This window comes from Hibiscus syriacus, unplaced genomic scaffold (assembly GCF_006381635.1).
Source record: "Hibiscus syriacus cultivar Baekdansim isolate YM2019G1 unplaced genomic scaffold, ASM638163v2 tig00110627_pilon, whole genome shotgun sequence".
In the NCBI taxonomy this organism is placed as follows: domain Eukaryota; kingdom Viridiplantae; phylum Streptophyta; class Magnoliopsida; order Malvales; family Malvaceae; genus Hibiscus; species Hibiscus syriacus.
Genome location: NW_024062804.1, coordinates 188,426 through 206,835, shown reverse-complemented (window position 1 = coordinate 206,835; position 18,410 = coordinate 188,426).

Genomic DNA, 18,410 nt, shown 5'->3' with positions numbered 1-18,410 from the left:
ATTAACATTGTAATTAATTCTTTGATATCCAATGAACTCTAGTTTTATGATTCGTTTCAATTCTAAAACCGTGAAAGGGGCAATATTTTCAAAACTTCTGATTAAACATTTTTCGAAACTCTTTTAATTGATATTTTCAGAACTTTGAAAATAAAAGAGAAACATTTTTTCAAACAAGACAATCTCTCTAGAGTGGATCTTGGTAAATGACATGTGGCTCTCAGACAGTAATCTCATGCTTAGAATTAATGTTGAAGCAAGAAATGAGGAACAATAGGGGCACTTTTAATGTTGGGGCATTTTTGGCAACATTAAATATTGGGGCATCTTCGGGGATTCAAAATCCTAATGCGAACGATCAGATCTTCCGAAGGCTTTTCCTCTACATGTAGGAACCAACATGCAAAAAATGAGATTTAGTCCAAGGAATAAAACAAGAACTCATTCATTATGCATACATTTTAGAGTATCATATTTATCATTTTTTCACATACATAAGTTTTGTAACTTTAGAGTCAAGTTTCAACTTCAAGGCGAAAGGTACTTAATTCAAAAGAGTTTGTAAAAATCGATGATGGTTGCTTAACTCAGCAGCAAAAAGTCACACTTCAACCAACTCGACAGATTGAAAGATCGACATTCATCTTCAAATTCAACATTTCAAATATAAATTTTGTCTCGCTTGAGACAGCCTCATTTAATGCAGATGATTATCTTACTTGAGATTGCTTTTCTTAAAACAGACTTTGTCTCACTTGAGACTGTTTCACTCGAAAGAAGGAATTTCATTTCACTCAAGACTGTTTTTAAAAAGAAGATTTTATCTCGCTTGAGATAGTTTCCCTTGAAACAAAATTTTGTCTCCCTTGAGACAGTTTCTCTTGAAACATAAACATTGAAAACATTTCCCTTGAAATAAATTTCATCTCTCTTGAGACAGTTTCCCTTGAAACAAATTTTGTCTCTCTTGAGAAAGTTTCCCTTGAAACAAATTATTTGAATATGTTTTATTTGAAACAAATTTCATCTCCCTTGAGACTGTTTCTTTTGGAACTAAGTTTTGTCTCTCTTGAGACAGTTTCTCTTGAAACAAATTTCGTCTCTCTTGAGACAGTTTCTCTTGAAACACAAAATCTTCAAATTTATTTCCCTTAAAACAAAATTTTGTTTCCCTTGAGACCGTTTTCATGAAACAATAGATATCTTTGAGATCGTTTCCCTTGAAACGAATTCTATCTCTTTCGAGACAACTTCTCTTGAAGCATCATCTAAACCGTTACACTCAGCTCAGACACATACTTGAGATGCTCGAGAAGCATTTCTCAAATCAAAAATAGAATGTGCACATCATATTTGAACATTTGAAGAATTCAAGATCAGGGATCAGAACTTGAAGATTCAAGAATTAAGATTCCAGACAGGCAACCGGAGATCGAGATTTCTCTCCAGAGCCCCAAGATAACATATGTTGCATATGCATTTTAGGCACACCTAAGAGCATTGCATCCATAGCATCACATATATGCATAACTTTTTCAGGTTTTAGCTAGAGTCAATTTCAACTTCGCGGCGAAGGATATTGAACTCAAAACGACACAATTTGCTCGAGAGTAGATTTCAAATTCACGACGGAGAATATCTAACTCGAAGCCAAACTTCAAAATAAATGGGTCATCCACGGTTTCAATTTCACGTCGAAGAAAATTGTGTCCACCCGTAACATACAATACTTGGATTTCAACTTCACAACGAAAAATATTCAAGTCAAGGCTCAACTTCACAACGAAGGAGCCATCCGCGATTTCAACTCCACGACGGAGGATATCGTACCCGTACATCTACGATTTCAACTCCACGATGGAGGATATCGTGCCATTTGAGGCTCAACTTCACGACGAAGGGGCTTCCCAGTTTCAGAGCCAATTTCAACTTCACAGCGAGGGATATTGGACTCAAGACAACACAAGCTCAACTTCACAACGAAAGGGAGACTGATTGTCAACAAACAACTTTTCAATTTCATTCAGAGTCAATTTCAACTTCACAGCGAAGGATATTGAACTTGAGACAACACAAGCTCAACTTCACAACGAAGGGGCTGCTGGCTGTCAACAAATAATTTCCCAGTTCCAGAGCCAATTTCAACTTCACGACAGAGGATATTAGACTCGGAACAATACTACCCACTTGGATTTCAACTTTACGATGAAGGATATCCAATTACCAGGCTCAACTTCACGACGAATGGGCCACCCGCGGTTTCAACTTCACGACGAAGGGGAATCGTGCACACAAGAAGCATCCATCTCTAGATTGGATTTCAACTTCATGACGAAGGATATCCAACTCAAAGAAGGGTTATCTATCACCAAACACCTTCGAGTTCGATTACATTCAACTCAGAGGTAAATCAAATTTACAGCATAGCTCAAGGTAAGAAGGGCTATCTGTCAACGAAAATTGTCAAGTTCGATTCCATTCAGCTCGATGACACCTCAATCACACTATTGTTCGGCTGTAAATGAGGTTTTTAAGCCAAGAAGAAGATATGGGTTAGCCGTGCCTTAGTAGCAATAAGCCTTTTTTCCGTCAGCATAGCTTAAGTCGAGAAAAGCTCTCTGTCAACGAAGACTTTTTGAGTTCGGTTTCATTCAGCTCGACAGCATATCAACCACATTGTGGAGTCAAAGGATTACTTTTCAGTCGAATTTTTAGCCAAGGTCTTTAAACCGAGAAGAATACCAAAGTTGACTACAACGAGAAGCCACATTCTGATTCAAATCATTTCAAGATAGACTCGACTTCGCGACGGAGGAGCCATCCGCAACTCAATTTAACAGGGAGTTATTCTTCAACTCCACTGAACGAAAATTGGTGTCTTTTTATCTTTTTCCTATTTTTCGTTCCACGAAAAAGACAAAGAGGAACGAAAAAGGATAAAGAGGGGCAGCTGTAGACACCCATTTTCTTAAAAGATAGAACTAGCAAGAGTTCATCGAGCAAGGAGTCTAGTTGCATTAGGATTCTATTGTTAATAGGATTCTAAAAATAGTTAGTTTTTTTCACTATAAATACATGTAATCCTCCTCATTTGTAACACACGGATTTACATACAAGATACAGAGGAAAGCACAAAAAATACAAAGGCAAAGCTATTGTAAACGATTCGAAAAGGAAGTAAAATGTAGCATTTTTTTACATTGATTCGTTCATTTCTCGCATGTGCATATTATTTTTCTTGAGATTTGGTTCGAATAAACTAAAGGGTGGGTTGCGTCGATGACCAAAAAGGGGTGGGGTTTCGAAGTTTCAAACCTAGATCTACTCCCGAGGCATGTTCATTTTTTTAAAAGTATTTAATATTCCCCTCTAAGTCAATCTTAATCTTTAATTTACCTTGAAATTTACCCTTTAATTTTACTTTTATATTAATTTCGTCTCCTATATATATTTTTAATTATATTTTTATTTATTTATTTATATATTCCTCTTTTATTTATTTATTTATATATATTATTTTTATTATATATATCTTATATCATATATATATATATATGTATTAATTTTTCTCCATTTGCTATGTATATATATTTTTTCTTAATATTATATTTTATACGTTTTTATATATATTTTTTCTTAATATTATATTTTTTTATTTATATATATTATATTTTTACTTTATTTTATTTTTTTCTATTTTTTTCTTAATATCATGTATATCTTTATTTTTTTTACTTGTTTTACTTAGTATTATATATTTATTATTTTTATTTGTTTTAGTAAATAATACTTTATAGTACACATTATTTTTATTCATTTTTAATTTCTTTTACATTTTTTTACTCCATTAATTTTTTCCCTTTATATGTGTCTTTTTTACATTGTATTCATTTTGTTTATTTTTATTATTATTTTTTACGTGTTTTGTTATTTTTCATTTTTTCTTGTTTTATTTATTATTCTCAAGTTTGCACACTTGCTATCCTAATTCGATTTTATACTCCGCTACGAATCAAACGTTTTTATCTTTTAAGGGTATTCAAATCAATCAATTGTAAGTAATTTGAATCGGGTCTGTTAAATTTTAATTTCGATTTTCGCAACTAAGACAACCGACAAATTAATTGGTACCGAAAGGGCGGTTCAAGGGTGCTAGTCCTTCCTTGACCGTAACCGACTCCCAAACCCGACACATTTCTGGTAAAAACGCAGATCAGGTAAGATGGTGTCCGACCCACCTAAATTTGTTTTAAAATGGTCGGTGGCGACTCAAATCCACATTTTTCAAGTCGAAGCCCAATTCCGAGACCCAACCGAAAGACGGCTACGACAGTAAGATTATAATGTTTGGTTAAAAGAATAAAAGATTATTGAAATGTATATTTTACCAAATTGTCCTTATTATATATTTGTTTTTGTAACAAGTTGAATTCTACTATAATATTACTATAATTAATTTATATATTTCTTTAAAAAATTTAAATTCATAATATATATATATTACAAAATTGAAAAGATAAATAAGTTTAATGAAAGGGTAAAATTTTATTTTAACCGTGAACTTCATATAAAATTCTAATTATTGATTTTTTTTATAAATCTAAAATAGTTTAAGGATAAATTTGTAATTTAACATTCATACAATTTTTTAATATTTAACAACAGAATAAAATATTTTTTAAGAAAAATATTTAAGGGCATTTTAGTCCAAAACGCCGGTAATTCAACAATATAAGAGAAGAGGTATTCGCATTTACATTAATATACCCCACAATACCACTGTTGGGAATAAAATATCACCGGGAAATAGGATTACTGGCCAACCAAACGGGAGAATGACATTTCATTCTCCCGATAATCTAATATGACGTGAACCAAACACACCCTTAGTATTTACATAAATGGTCAATTTGATATTTTTTAATTAATTTCTATCATTTCAATTGCTTATTAAAATATATTTGTTGGAGTAAAAATATTAGTTAACTAACGGTTAACATATGTCGCGGACATGATATTTTCACATATATTTAATTATTGATGTAAAATGTGTCACGTCACTAAAATAATGATATAACATATACCACATTACTTATGGTAATGACGTGACATGTGTCATATACCCATAGTGATAATGTGGTATATGGGATTGTCTCCGAAAAGGGGTTAATATACGACTATATAGAGTTACCAGATACATTATAATATATTTACAATATTCGGTTTAGCGCTACCGGAAATGTTGAGTAATAATAATGTAGTACGTCTAAATCATGAAGAAATATTAAAAAATTTGGCAACCGATACACTTAGTTTGTCGGTTTATGTCGATACAAATGAAAAATAGATTGCTCCATAGCAATATTACAGGTACAAATATGACAAAACCGGTCCCAAAATGACAAAACTGGTAAAACGCTACCGGATATGTGTCGAGTGTCGATAATTTAATATAAGTATCAAAACTTTCTGAATTTAAAAGAGAATAAGTTATAGTAACTATAAAGTGTCGATACTTTAAAAAAAATATCGATCCACAACAATATAACAGGTAAAAAATGATAAAACTGGTCTCAAAAATGACAAAACTGGAAAAAGTTACCGGATATATTGAAAGTGTCGATAATTTAATATTAGTATCGATACTTTTTGAATTTAAAAGAGAAGAAGTTATAGCGCCTATAAAGTGTCGACACTTTATGAAAATGTATCGATCCTTACCAATATAACAGGTAAAAATATGATAAAACATATCTCAAAAATGACAAAACCGGAAAAAGTTATCGGATATGTTAAAAGTGTCGAATTTAATATAATTATCGACACTTTCTGAATTTAAAAGAGAAAAAGTTATTGCGCTTAAAAAGTGTCGACACTTTATGAAAATGTATCGATCCATAACAATATAACAGGTAAAAATATGATAAAACATGTCTCAAAATTGACAAAACCAGTAAAACGCTACCGGATATATTGAAAGTGTCGATAATTTAATATTAGTATCGACACTTTCTGAATTTAAAAGAGATGAAGTTATAGCGCCTAAAAAGTGTTGACACTTTAAAAAATATATCGATCCACAATAATATAACAGGTAAAAATATGATAAAACAAGTCCCAAAATTGACAAAACCAGTAAAACGATACCGGATATGTTGAAAGTGTCGATAATTTAATATAAGTATCGACACTTTCTGAAATTAAACTAAAAAGTGTCGACACTTTATGAAAATGTATCGATCCATAACAATATAACAGGAAAAAATATGATAAAACTAGTCTCAAAAATGACAAAACCAGAAAAAGTTACCGGATATATTGAAAGTGTCGATAATTTAATATTAGTATCGACACTTTCTGAATTTAAAAGAGAAGAAGTTATAGCGCTTAAAAAGTGTCGACACTTTATTAAAATGTATCGATCCTTACCAATATAACATGTAAAAATATGATAAAACATGTCTCAAAAATGACAAAACCGGAAAAAGTTACCGGATATGTTGAAAGTGTCGATAATTTAATATAAGTATCGACACTTTATGAATTTAAAAGAGAAGAAGTTATAGCGCTTAAAAAGTGTCGACACTTTATGAAAATGTATCGATCCATAATAATATAACAGGTAAAAATATGATAAAACCAGTCTCAAAATGAAAAAACCGGTAAATAGATATCGGATATGTTGATCCAGAATTATAATTATAATATAATAGGTAAATTAACAATATAATTGGTCTAAATATACCGGTTTAAATTGAAAACAGGTTACCATAATTATCAACACATTATTAACTTGTGTCGATACCTTTTTAAATTACTCGTTTTTTTCATTTATTATAAATATGATACAAACTCCAAATCAAAAAACCCTAAACCTAAAGGCCAAAAAGAACTCATCGACTCCGACGAATACCAGCGTTTATAACTGTTACGATAAGATATTCAAGTAGATTTTTTGATATTTTTCCATAAATTAGGGTTTGTTTGATTTACAGATTGGTCTTTTTTTCCTTAATGTGTTTTTGTTCCAATGTAACAGCATCCACACCCAAAATGGCTCCAAAACGTCAGCGTCAGAAGCGGGGTCTTTCTCAAATCTCTTCTCAACCCACCTCTTCCCAACCCAGCTCTTCTCAACCACAACCTCCTTCTCAAACAATCGCCCCTTATGAGGAAATCAAGTCGTTCGAAACTGACAACTTTAGATCCGATGCGGAGAAAGAAAGATGGCAAAGGAGTTTTAAAGTAAGGAAGATTCGTCCCGAACGTCTCATTGACTTGGGTTTCTTGTTCGATGATAAATATGCTTTTAGTTTTAAATCTACGTTTACATCTTGGGGTTGGCTTGAATTCCTTGGTGTAGAACCAAAATATTACCCCAACCTAGTTAGAGTATTCTACAACAATGCTTCCTTCGAGTATGAGCCTAATAAGAGTAATATAATAGGAATTAATACCCATGTCATGGGGAATGATATATATATATCTCCGGAAACTATTGCGAAGGGTTTAGGTGTAGCGAATAAAGGGGATTCAGATGAAAATGATGTAGATTGGTCTACAATTAAACGGGTTGCTAGAAATAGCCCAATTCACCTAGATCTAGAGTACAGAGTGTTTCACAAAATGCTGACTTGGTTTATTCAGCCTAGTGGGGGGGAAACATTCAATGCTTCGAGATAGCGATTATTGGTGGATAGCAAAGTATAAATCCAAAGCTAAAATGGCTTCAAACATTGCTAAACTGATTTTTAATACAATTGTATATATAGTCACAAAGGGAACATCAATTTCAACTTCACTACCATATGGATGTGTCATTACACATCTGTTGAATAAGAAAGAAGTTGATTTTTCGTTTGACTCCCCTGTTCGATTAACCCGCAAGATTAACATGTTATTTGTTAAAAAAGCGGGATATGATTTTGTTGAAAAAGTCAGTTGGAAGCGTGTCAAGGTGTCGGATTAGATCTAGAGAGGGAGGACAATGAACATGACCAACCAATGGGAGACGCAATGATGGAAGAAGCTCAAGTTGGACAGGATGTCACAATTACGACAGTGATGGAATACATGGTCAATTTTTGGGAGCATATTGATTCCCTTGTGAGCGGAATGTGAGCCGATATTTCATCATTGCGCGATGAAGTATCCATGTTGCGTGACGAATTACGGCAGTGACATCAAACGAGTTAGGTAATTAATTATTTATGTTTCTAAACATTTACACGTTCTGAAATGTATTTTATTTTCTTTTAACAGATTTGGACAACCAAGCGGTCAATGAAGATGACGATGATGATGATCCAAATAAGTATATCGTGTCTGCAACGCCGCTTGTAAGAAAACTAGTAATTTTTTATGTCAATGGTGTCCTTGCCTACATCCCAAGACATCCAAAAAGGTTTCAATTCTATTAATTTGTATCCATTATTTTAACATATAAGCGTACAACTTTAATCTCATTTTCTTCATGTTACAGATGTTATCCTCAGAAATGGATTATATGAATTTATGCAATTTTGTTTACAGAATTTTGTTGTTGCCATTTGGTCATCCAAGATGAGGTTAGAACTATTGAGCAATTCAAATTACTATAGCCAAAATCGTTAATATACAATTAAATGTTAACATTCAAACTTGATTACAATCTCAGGCATAACATGGACCGTGTACTTGATAAACTATGCTTGTTCTCTGACCACTTTCTATTCGTTTGGGTAAGATGATTGTATTACGCTTTGCTAACTTTAATTTCTCTAAGATTCCTACATATTTATGTTCGATTGTTTGTAAGCAGGATCAAAGTAAGTGCAAAACAGAAGATAAGTTTATCTACTGTAAAGATCTCAATGATGTTTGGAACGAGTTTACTGATTTTAACGCCCTAAATACACTGTTGGTCGATGATTCACAGCGAAAAATGATTCATAATCTGGTAAGTTACATTCATGTCATTTTCATAGTTAAACAGTTGTTCATAGATTGATTGATTAACAATTTATGTTTTTTATTAGATAAACAATTACATATGTCCACATTCTTTCGACGCTGCTTCCCATTCGGACGACGATGCTCTAATTATGACACAAATTTATTCCTAATTATGCTCATTTAGTTTCTTGTTCCTTATAAAAAAAAATTTAGTTTCTTGTTAGTAAAATTGCACCTGATTAGTTTGATAATTGAAATTATTTATTTATGTCATCAGCAAAAGGTGGTAAAATACGCGAGTATTTGGAAATTTTGTTGAAGACGCCTAATGTTCCGGACTTCGTTAGCGATAACCCTTTTCCATCGGATTAATTTCGTTGTAGGTACATTATTTGAACATTGTTATCTATAAATTTATTGTGTATGTATGTTTTTGTTTGATTACACAGTATGAATCAATTATGCAATTTCCATGTTCAATTTAACATGGCATTTCATTTTCATTTCATTTATAATTAGAGTTTGAATTTAAATGTAAATTTTAGTCCTAAACCGAAATTCCATCTATCCTAAAAACAACTTACTCAATGGATGCATCGGGAGAAAACATCAAATTCCATTTCTAAGGTAACAACTTACCTTTTTCAAATATCAACATTAGTGATGATGTGCATAATGAATTTGTCCATAATGTATTTCTAAGATAATACTTACCTTTTTCAAATATACGGGGTTTTGAGAAAACATGTGTACAAAATGTATCGACACAAATAAAATAAGTGACGATACATTTAAAACAAGTGTCGATCCCGAAAACATCGAAAAACATAATTATAATGTAATAGGTAAATTATTCATGTAAAAGGTCTAAATATACCGGTTTTTGAGAAAACAGGTGTACAAAAAGTATCGACACAAATCTAACAAGTGTCGATACTTTTTCTCCAGACTGTATTTCAAAACCAAGTGCACTAAAAGTGTCGATACATATATAACAAGTGTCGATCCCAAAAATATCAAAAACCATAATTATAATGAAATAGGTAAATTAGCAATATAACCGGTCTAAATATACCGATTTTTGAGAAAACAGGTGTACAAACAGTATCGACACAAATAGAACAAGTTTCAATACTTTTGGTCCATAATGTATTTCAGAACCAAGTGCACATAAAAGTGTCGATACATTTAAAACAAGTGTCGATCCCGAAAACATCGAAAAACATAATTATAATGTAATAGGTAAATTATTCATGTAAACGGTATAAATATACCGATTTTTGAGAAAACATGTGTACAAAAAGTATCGACACAAATATAACAAGTGTCGATACTTTTTCTACATAATGTATTTCAAAACCAAGTGCACTAAAAAGTGTCGATACATTTATAACAAGTGTCGATCCCAAAAACATCAAAAACTATAATTATAATGTAATAGGTAAATTAACAATGTAACCGGCCTAAATGTATCAGTTTATGAGAATACAGGTATACATGAAGTATCGACACAAATACATCAAGTTTCGATACATTTTTGTCCAGACTATATTTTAAAACCAAGTGCACAACAAAGTTTCGATACATTTATAATAATTGTCGATCCCAAAAACATCGAAAAACATAATTATAACCAAATGTCTCTAACATCATGTGCTGGAGGTTCATAACCATTCAATTTCGTCTTCAAAAAAATCAGTTGAAGTAGACTGCGTGCTTGTATTCAAACCCAGCTTGACTTGAGGACATGTTAGTTTGTTATGTCCCTCACCGTTGTAGAACCCACATCGCCTAATCTTTTTCTCGACCTTGTTCTTTGTTACTTTTTTTCGCTTGCGTTGTTTCCGTTGAGGGTCGCGAACGTTGTTTAATACACTGCTTCGATTGACTGAATCTTTCAAACCAAACAAGTTCTCAGTCTTTTCATCTCATCTCTTGCGGTTTTGAAAGACGCGTCTACCTTTGATGTAGCATAGCATAACATACTTGTTGTTGCACGTAGAGAAGCAAACCTTGCCATTTGCATTATTTCTTGAGGCACAATCAAATCAACAAAACTTGCAGAATCCTTAGTCCACTTACTTTGAATCAAAGACCCGGGCAAATATGTGTAATCCAAGTGCTTCAAAACGTGAAGTTGATGGTGACATGGAAGTCCAACGGTCTCGAATTTTTTGCATGAGCAATTTAGAGTTTTCGTACGATAATCAAAACTAATTTCAAATGTCCTATTTCAATGTTGTTGCCTCATCGATATCAGCCTTACTTATAGCTCTATTAGAACGTATAAATAATATCATAGTAGGTGTGCACAATGCATGATTACGTTTCTGATAAGACTTACTTATAACCCACTGATCATTTGTATTTGTTGTTGTAACTATGACTCTAACCTTGCATCCTGTTCTTGTGATTGGCGTATGAGCACGTTGACGATCAACGATATTGACTTTTGATTCTCGAAACCCTTCTTTCGAACAACAAAATTCTTGTGCCTTCACATTCCCTTCCATGTCAAGCCGTGTTGTTCCCCGACGTGCACTAAACCCATGTTCTTGTGCGAATCCCTTATAAAAGTACCAAGCTTGATCACGTGAAGAGAAGAGTTTACCAACCAATATGTCATATTCATCAACATTATGTACTTCATGGCATTCATCGGTTGGCTTAACATTGTCTGCATCAGTATGATCCATGACAAAAATTTTGTTGTGCAATTTCAGTGGTCTTAACAGGAGTTGATGGAGATATAAGTAAAGGTTCATTGAACAACATGTTTTCAGTGGTGCTTTCAATAGGATGTGGTATTGGTAGTGGTAGTTGGAGGGTGGGTACAACATAAAATTTGCAGGACATATTCAGGTATGTACAATAACTACAACATTCAATAACTTTAAAGTAATAGGTAAATTTACAATATAGGTGGTAAAAATATACTTTTTTAATGACAAAATTAGTAAACACAAATATTTGTTTCGATACATATGTAAGAATATATGTCGATACATTTTCAAAAAGTATCGACCCCAAAAACATCAAAACAAATAATTATAATGTAATATTTAAATTAACAATGTAACCAGTATACATATACCGGTTAATTATAAAACAGGTCAACATAAAGTATCGACACTTTTTAAGTTTGCGTCGATACTTTTTTCCAAAAGAAAGCACAAACAGGTTCACGCATAAAGTGTCGATACATTTAAAATTGTATCGATCACAAAAACATCAAAACCGATAATTATAATGTAATAGGTCAATTTACAATGTAACCGGTTTAAATTTACTGGTTTTATGAGAAAATAGGTCAGAATAAAGTATCGACACTTGTGTAATTTGTGTCGATACATTTTGTCCATAATGAATGCCCAACGAGGTGCAAGAATAACATGTCGATACATTTAAAATTATATCGATCCCAAAAACATCGAAACGAAAATTACAATGTTATAGGTAAATTTACAATGTACCGGTATAAATATACCGGTTTTATGAGAAAATAGGTCTAAATAATGTATCGACACCTTTATAGTTTGTGTCGATACTTTTTTCCAGAATGAATTAGGAATGCCCAACGAGATGCAAGCATAAAGTGTCAATACATTTAAAATTGTGTCGATACATTATATAAGCGCTACATAATATGTTATTGTGCTTGATAATATTTCCGGTTAAATGATATAACATAATTGGTCTAAATTTTAACCGGTCACGCCGTTTTTTAGGCGCCGCACAACAGAATCACCCGTGGTATATACGTAAAACTGTAACATATGTTAATAGTTAGTAAACTAAATATTTCCATCTAACATAGCGTGTTTTGATAAAAAAAAATGCTAAACCTAAAATACTCCATTCATTAGCCATCTTTCTCACTGCAACATCTACACCTCTGAAATGTCTTCATTACCTTCCCAGGGCATTTTAGTTGGGCTTGTTGTAGCTCTTGGGTTGTCTACTGTTTCGGAGCCCAATATCATAACAATATCCTCTTCTTCAACAGATCCTTGTCCCTAAAAATCAAAATCTGAAAATTGAGATTGAAAAAATTCGAAGTCTTCCCGGATTATATTTTCAGGACCGAAGTTAGACCATTCGATCAGCAATTGTGCCACAGCTTGGTTGTGTTTGTTTTTAAATCATCCTCTTAATAAAAGCTGCCTTTGGATAGAACAACGGTTGATGTTCAGCATTAGTAGATGGGGATCAATACTTGCAATATTTGCTTTCAGCTTTCTTCTTGAGTAGGCTGACATGAAAATCTAGATGTATTTTTTGCTGACTGAGGTGGATTGAGTAGTCTGTTTGTAAGGTTATTACTTCACACGTAAACCTTGTCACCAGCTTGAAATTCTCGTTCGTATCTCTTTTTATCACCATAATACTTCATCCAGTGTTGTGCTTTATGTAATTGATCTAACATCAGTTTATTTGCCGCCTCTCTTTTAAAGATAGTATGTTAATCATTTATTTCGTATGCATATTACTTAATAATTGAAAATAAATACGAAATGTTAAATTTATTAAATTATTTTAGATTATGGATATGATTAAAATTATTATTATATTAAGTCGTATCACTATTCCGTCTAATATTTAATAATAAAGTGATTTTAATTAGGAGCAAAATTTCCTTTATCCCTCCACTAAGTAGAAATTATTTAAAAATAAATAAATAGATTTTAATTAAATGAATGATTTGTAACTTTTAAAAATGAAAAATTACTGTTTTTTTTTTCTCCATTACAACACAGTAGTAACTAGTACCTTCCACTTTCAGTTGTAGAAACTATATTAGGCAATGACCTAGGAAGAGCCAAAGCCACCCAAAGGATCTTCATTCCCCCGCTAAATTACAACCTTGGCATCCATCACAAAGTGAATTTAGAGCCCACTTTGCTCAAGTCCCCTCTCTTGTTGGAATATATATATATATATAAACTATGTGCAGCTGCAAGCAAACAACCCACTTGTCAAATAAACAAGGAACTCATTTAAAAAAAACAAAATATCTGCCCCAGATACATATATGCACCAGTTGAAACTTGTTTAAAACCTGCAACCCAATTTATCGGTTACAAATTAAAGAACAAAGGCACTCCGCACGACTAATTGGTGCTTCAACCAGTGTTTACTTCTTCGTTCATCGGTATAAGTTATAACCTATGTATATCTAAGAGGGTGATTCTTTGCGTTTTCAAGGGAATTCAGGGTTCGTTGATAAAGAAAAGATGTTCGAGAGCAAGACGATGGAATCGAGGAAGATATCGATGAAATGCACGGCTTGCTTATGGTCGTTTTTGGTGAGTTTGGCCGGAGGATTGTTGTTGGTATGGTGGAAATATGAATATCACCCAGAAAATAGGCAGCTTTGGATGGTGCCCTTTGGTCTTATTCTGTTTACAACTCCACTCATCATTTGCTTCGCCGCTTTCGTTTCTGATATCTGCAGCTGTACAGAGGATGCAACCCAATCACCAACCGACGGCTCGAATCATGAACCGGACAAGGTGATCAAGCTGCTTACCTCAACTTCCAGATGATTGTTTCTATAACGTTCTGCTTTTACATAAACTTTACAATAAGGGTAAATTACAGATTTCATCATCAACTTTCGTTTCACTTCTATTTCAGTTACTAAAGTTTAAAACTTTTAATTTACTCATTGAACTTTCAATTTGCTCTTATTTTGGTAACTATGTCGTTAAATACCTAACGAGGTTATGATTGGACATTTTTTATTTTAAAAATTGTAAAATGGACCTCTAAGTTTCTTTATTTTTTGTGAAAAACACAATTTTGAATTTTCTTTGATTTTTCGATGATGAAGCATCTTCTTTCAAATCCCAACGGTAGGAAGGTGAAGAAGGACGAAGCGAGTTGTATATCTTGATTTCACTTTGATCGGATGATGGATACTATAGATCATAGTGGTTTAGAGTTTTATCAGTGTTGGGTTTAGGGTTGATTTTCGTAAGTTTTAAAGTGATTTAGATAAAATTTAAACTGACAGAGTGGTAAGATACAATGAGGCGAGTCCGTTGATTAAATAGGAGCAAATGACACAAGTACATGTAGCTGGCATGTCGTCCTTTTATTTGATTTAACATTTGAGTGGCTAAAATAGGAGTAAATTGAAAATTCATTGAGTAAATTAATTTTTTTAAACTTTAATGATCAAAATAAGCATGAGAAAAAATTGAGTGATGAAATTTGTAGTTTACCCTTACAATAAGGCATACTCTTATGATTTACCTTTTTATAGTATTAGCACGTATATATATAAAATCCTTAGCAATCAGATTGCACAGTTTATAGATGAATGATTTGGTAGTGCAATTATTTTGAGTTTGTGGACTGCTTACACGTATGTTCCAGGCTAGCTAAAGACAGCAAAGTCCTTTACAATTATGTATAATTAATAAGAATCAAAAGAATGAGGTCATGTCAGGTATCAACTGGGGGGGGGGTTATATGATTAAATAATGAATGATGGAGAAATCAATGAGAATCAATAAAGTTTTTGTCACCTTCAATGGTCCGTCACCCATGTAATTATTCCAATACCATTCCTTTTTATTTCTCGAAATCTACAAGCTTGTATATACATAGAAAATATGTCATGAAAGGACGATGTATAATTTTATAGACTAATAATATATTATAGATCAATATTTGATATATTTATGACATTATTAATTAATTAGAAATTGTTGAATAATTTTTTTATTTTTTATATTTTGAAAATGGGATTTATATTCAATAAGGGGGAATACAAATCTGAACAACAATGCGAACATCTCGTTAAAAAAACCTTCCAAAACCTAATTAAAGTAAAAAGAGTGCATTGGGAGTTGTAAAGAAGGGATTCAACACCACAGAATCGATACAAAGCTATAGCCTAGCCAAGCTACCACACAAGCTAGTACAAAGGGCAGATACACTCCTACAGCACTGCGCCTAATCAAGAACACAACACACAAAAAAACCAATCTTGCAAACAACACTCCAACTCCAAAACGTCGGGATCTTTGCCTACACATAGGCGCCAACAAAAGACAAACATCGGTGAACGACAGCTCGAAAATAGCAAAAGCAAAAACCTTAAACAGCAGAATCGAAGAGAACCATCTTCATGACAGCACCATGACAACATAAGCAAACCACCACTGCCTAACACCCAAACTGCAACCTGATGCAGAACAACCCACACGAAGACCAATCCACTTGCAAGAGCTGCAATCAGCAGTATAGGACCATGTAACGTTCCAATCGCACCCTAAGCATACAGGCTACGTGGGCACTAGAACTCCACATGGAGCCTCAACACGAGAACCAAGACAGTGCACAACGCTCTCCAAATCGAAACATTGCATCGATATTTCTGCAACTGAAGTGCACCGAATCCGATAACCAAACTTCCTTCACTCAACAGAATAGCACCATAGGCTGAATATTCCATGCTCTAGCCACGACAAAAGCTACCAGTTGGCCAGCACCTCCATAGCAGACATCACTGCAATTCTACTACAATACACACCAGAGATCTCCAGCAAACAAACAACCACCAGCATAACAACAACATCCAATAACAGACAACCACTGTACACCACATAATATAACAAATAAAACCAAAAAAGCAAAGAGCAAAGAGCAAGTACTTTCCCCAAACCATCGACCACTACAAATCACACAAAATAGCACTACTAAGAAAGACATCATAAACTTGATTCTTGACCCACAGACTAAACACGCTAGACATATAAAGATCAAGCACAACCATAGTAAAGGAATGCATCACCCACTAGCAAGAGCACCCTTACTCTACATTCTTACCGACCCACAACAGAAAAAAAAAACATAAATCCATTGTAATATAGCAACTTAAGGACACGCACCCAGGAACCGGACCATTCAAATAAACGAGCAAGGACTTCTAATGAACTCCTGCACAGAGGGAAATTCAATGACCATTTGTTGTTTGCCCAGCATCCAATCCTCGATATTGTAGAATCAAAAAATTTAACTCGATACTGCAGAATCAAAAAATTAACTTCTGTTCTCTGAATCCCTTTAAAAACTGCCTCCTTCCGACAAATCCGCACATACCACAGGAATCCAAAGAAACTAAGCACCCTCAGCTTTTTAACTCTTCTCTTTACCTTTTAGTTATTCCACAAAATAATCAGAGCTTTGACGTCCTACAGGAACATCAATTCCAACCTCCAAACCTTACACCAACGTTGCCATTAGGGCTGACAATTATCCATGGGTGAGTGGATTATCCACCCACCCTCCCCGAATAAATGGATGAAAACCCACTGTAAAACGGATGATTGGCGGGTGATGGGTCGGGTCGAATATGGATGAAATGTTTTTGACCCATCACCCGCAGTATCCATCCACCCATTAATATATCCATCCATCCATATATATATATATATATATATATATATATATATATATATATATATATTCATCCCTTGACAAAGAAATGCATGCTCCAGTCCACTACCCCATAACATATTGTCTGTGAATTAAAATCCGAACTGCCCATGCAGCCATGCTAGCTTCAACTCCATTTTGATATCCCATCAACCGCATTATCATCAGAAGAACTATAGATAAATATATGTAAATCACGTGTAGTATGATAAATATTGTCTAAATTTATTCGTTTTAAATTTACTACAATTATTATTTTAATTGTGTATTATGATAAATTTACTACAGAACCCTCTTGCGACATATTACCACCGCATTAGAATTGCCACTCCACTGACAATATGTAGCATGCGCAACCGTGTTCTTAAGCACATCCTTGTTCTTAAATCTTAAACCTATCCGAAGGTTGATATTCTCAAGCTTTAGTGCTTCACTTCCTCAACACATTCATGTAAGTTCTTTCATCTTTTATTAATTCACTTGAGTTCAATCTGTAATTTTATATTCATGTAAGTTCAATATGCAATTGTTTAGTAATTAATTTGCATTTTGTTTTTGGTTTTTTTAGTCATGGATATGGGAATTACATCAGATAGTAGCACCTCAAAATCCTATGCCATCTCTCCTTTAAGTCAAGGCTCATCTCCTGACATCCATAATCTCATGCCATCTTCATCTCCAACTCCTAGTGTAAGCCTGAACCGAAACTAATTGAGGAAGTACCTGAAACTACAGCAAGAGTGGCTCCAGATGATGCTCAAAACAAATCCTCAATGGCCACCATGGGTCCACCTCAAATATCACCTCGTATTTCCAGAAAATTTATGAATGTTTGAGTATCAATGTTTGGTTTCTATGAATGTTAGAAGAATTTGAGCTTAGGATGTAAAAATAGTTTTGTTCATAGTATTATCCATTTCTCATCCACTCCACCCGCTCCACCCACGGATGATGGATGGAGCAGATATGGATGAAATTTTTGGTGGGTGATGGATGGTGTGGATGGAGTTTTGGACCGCGGGTGTTGG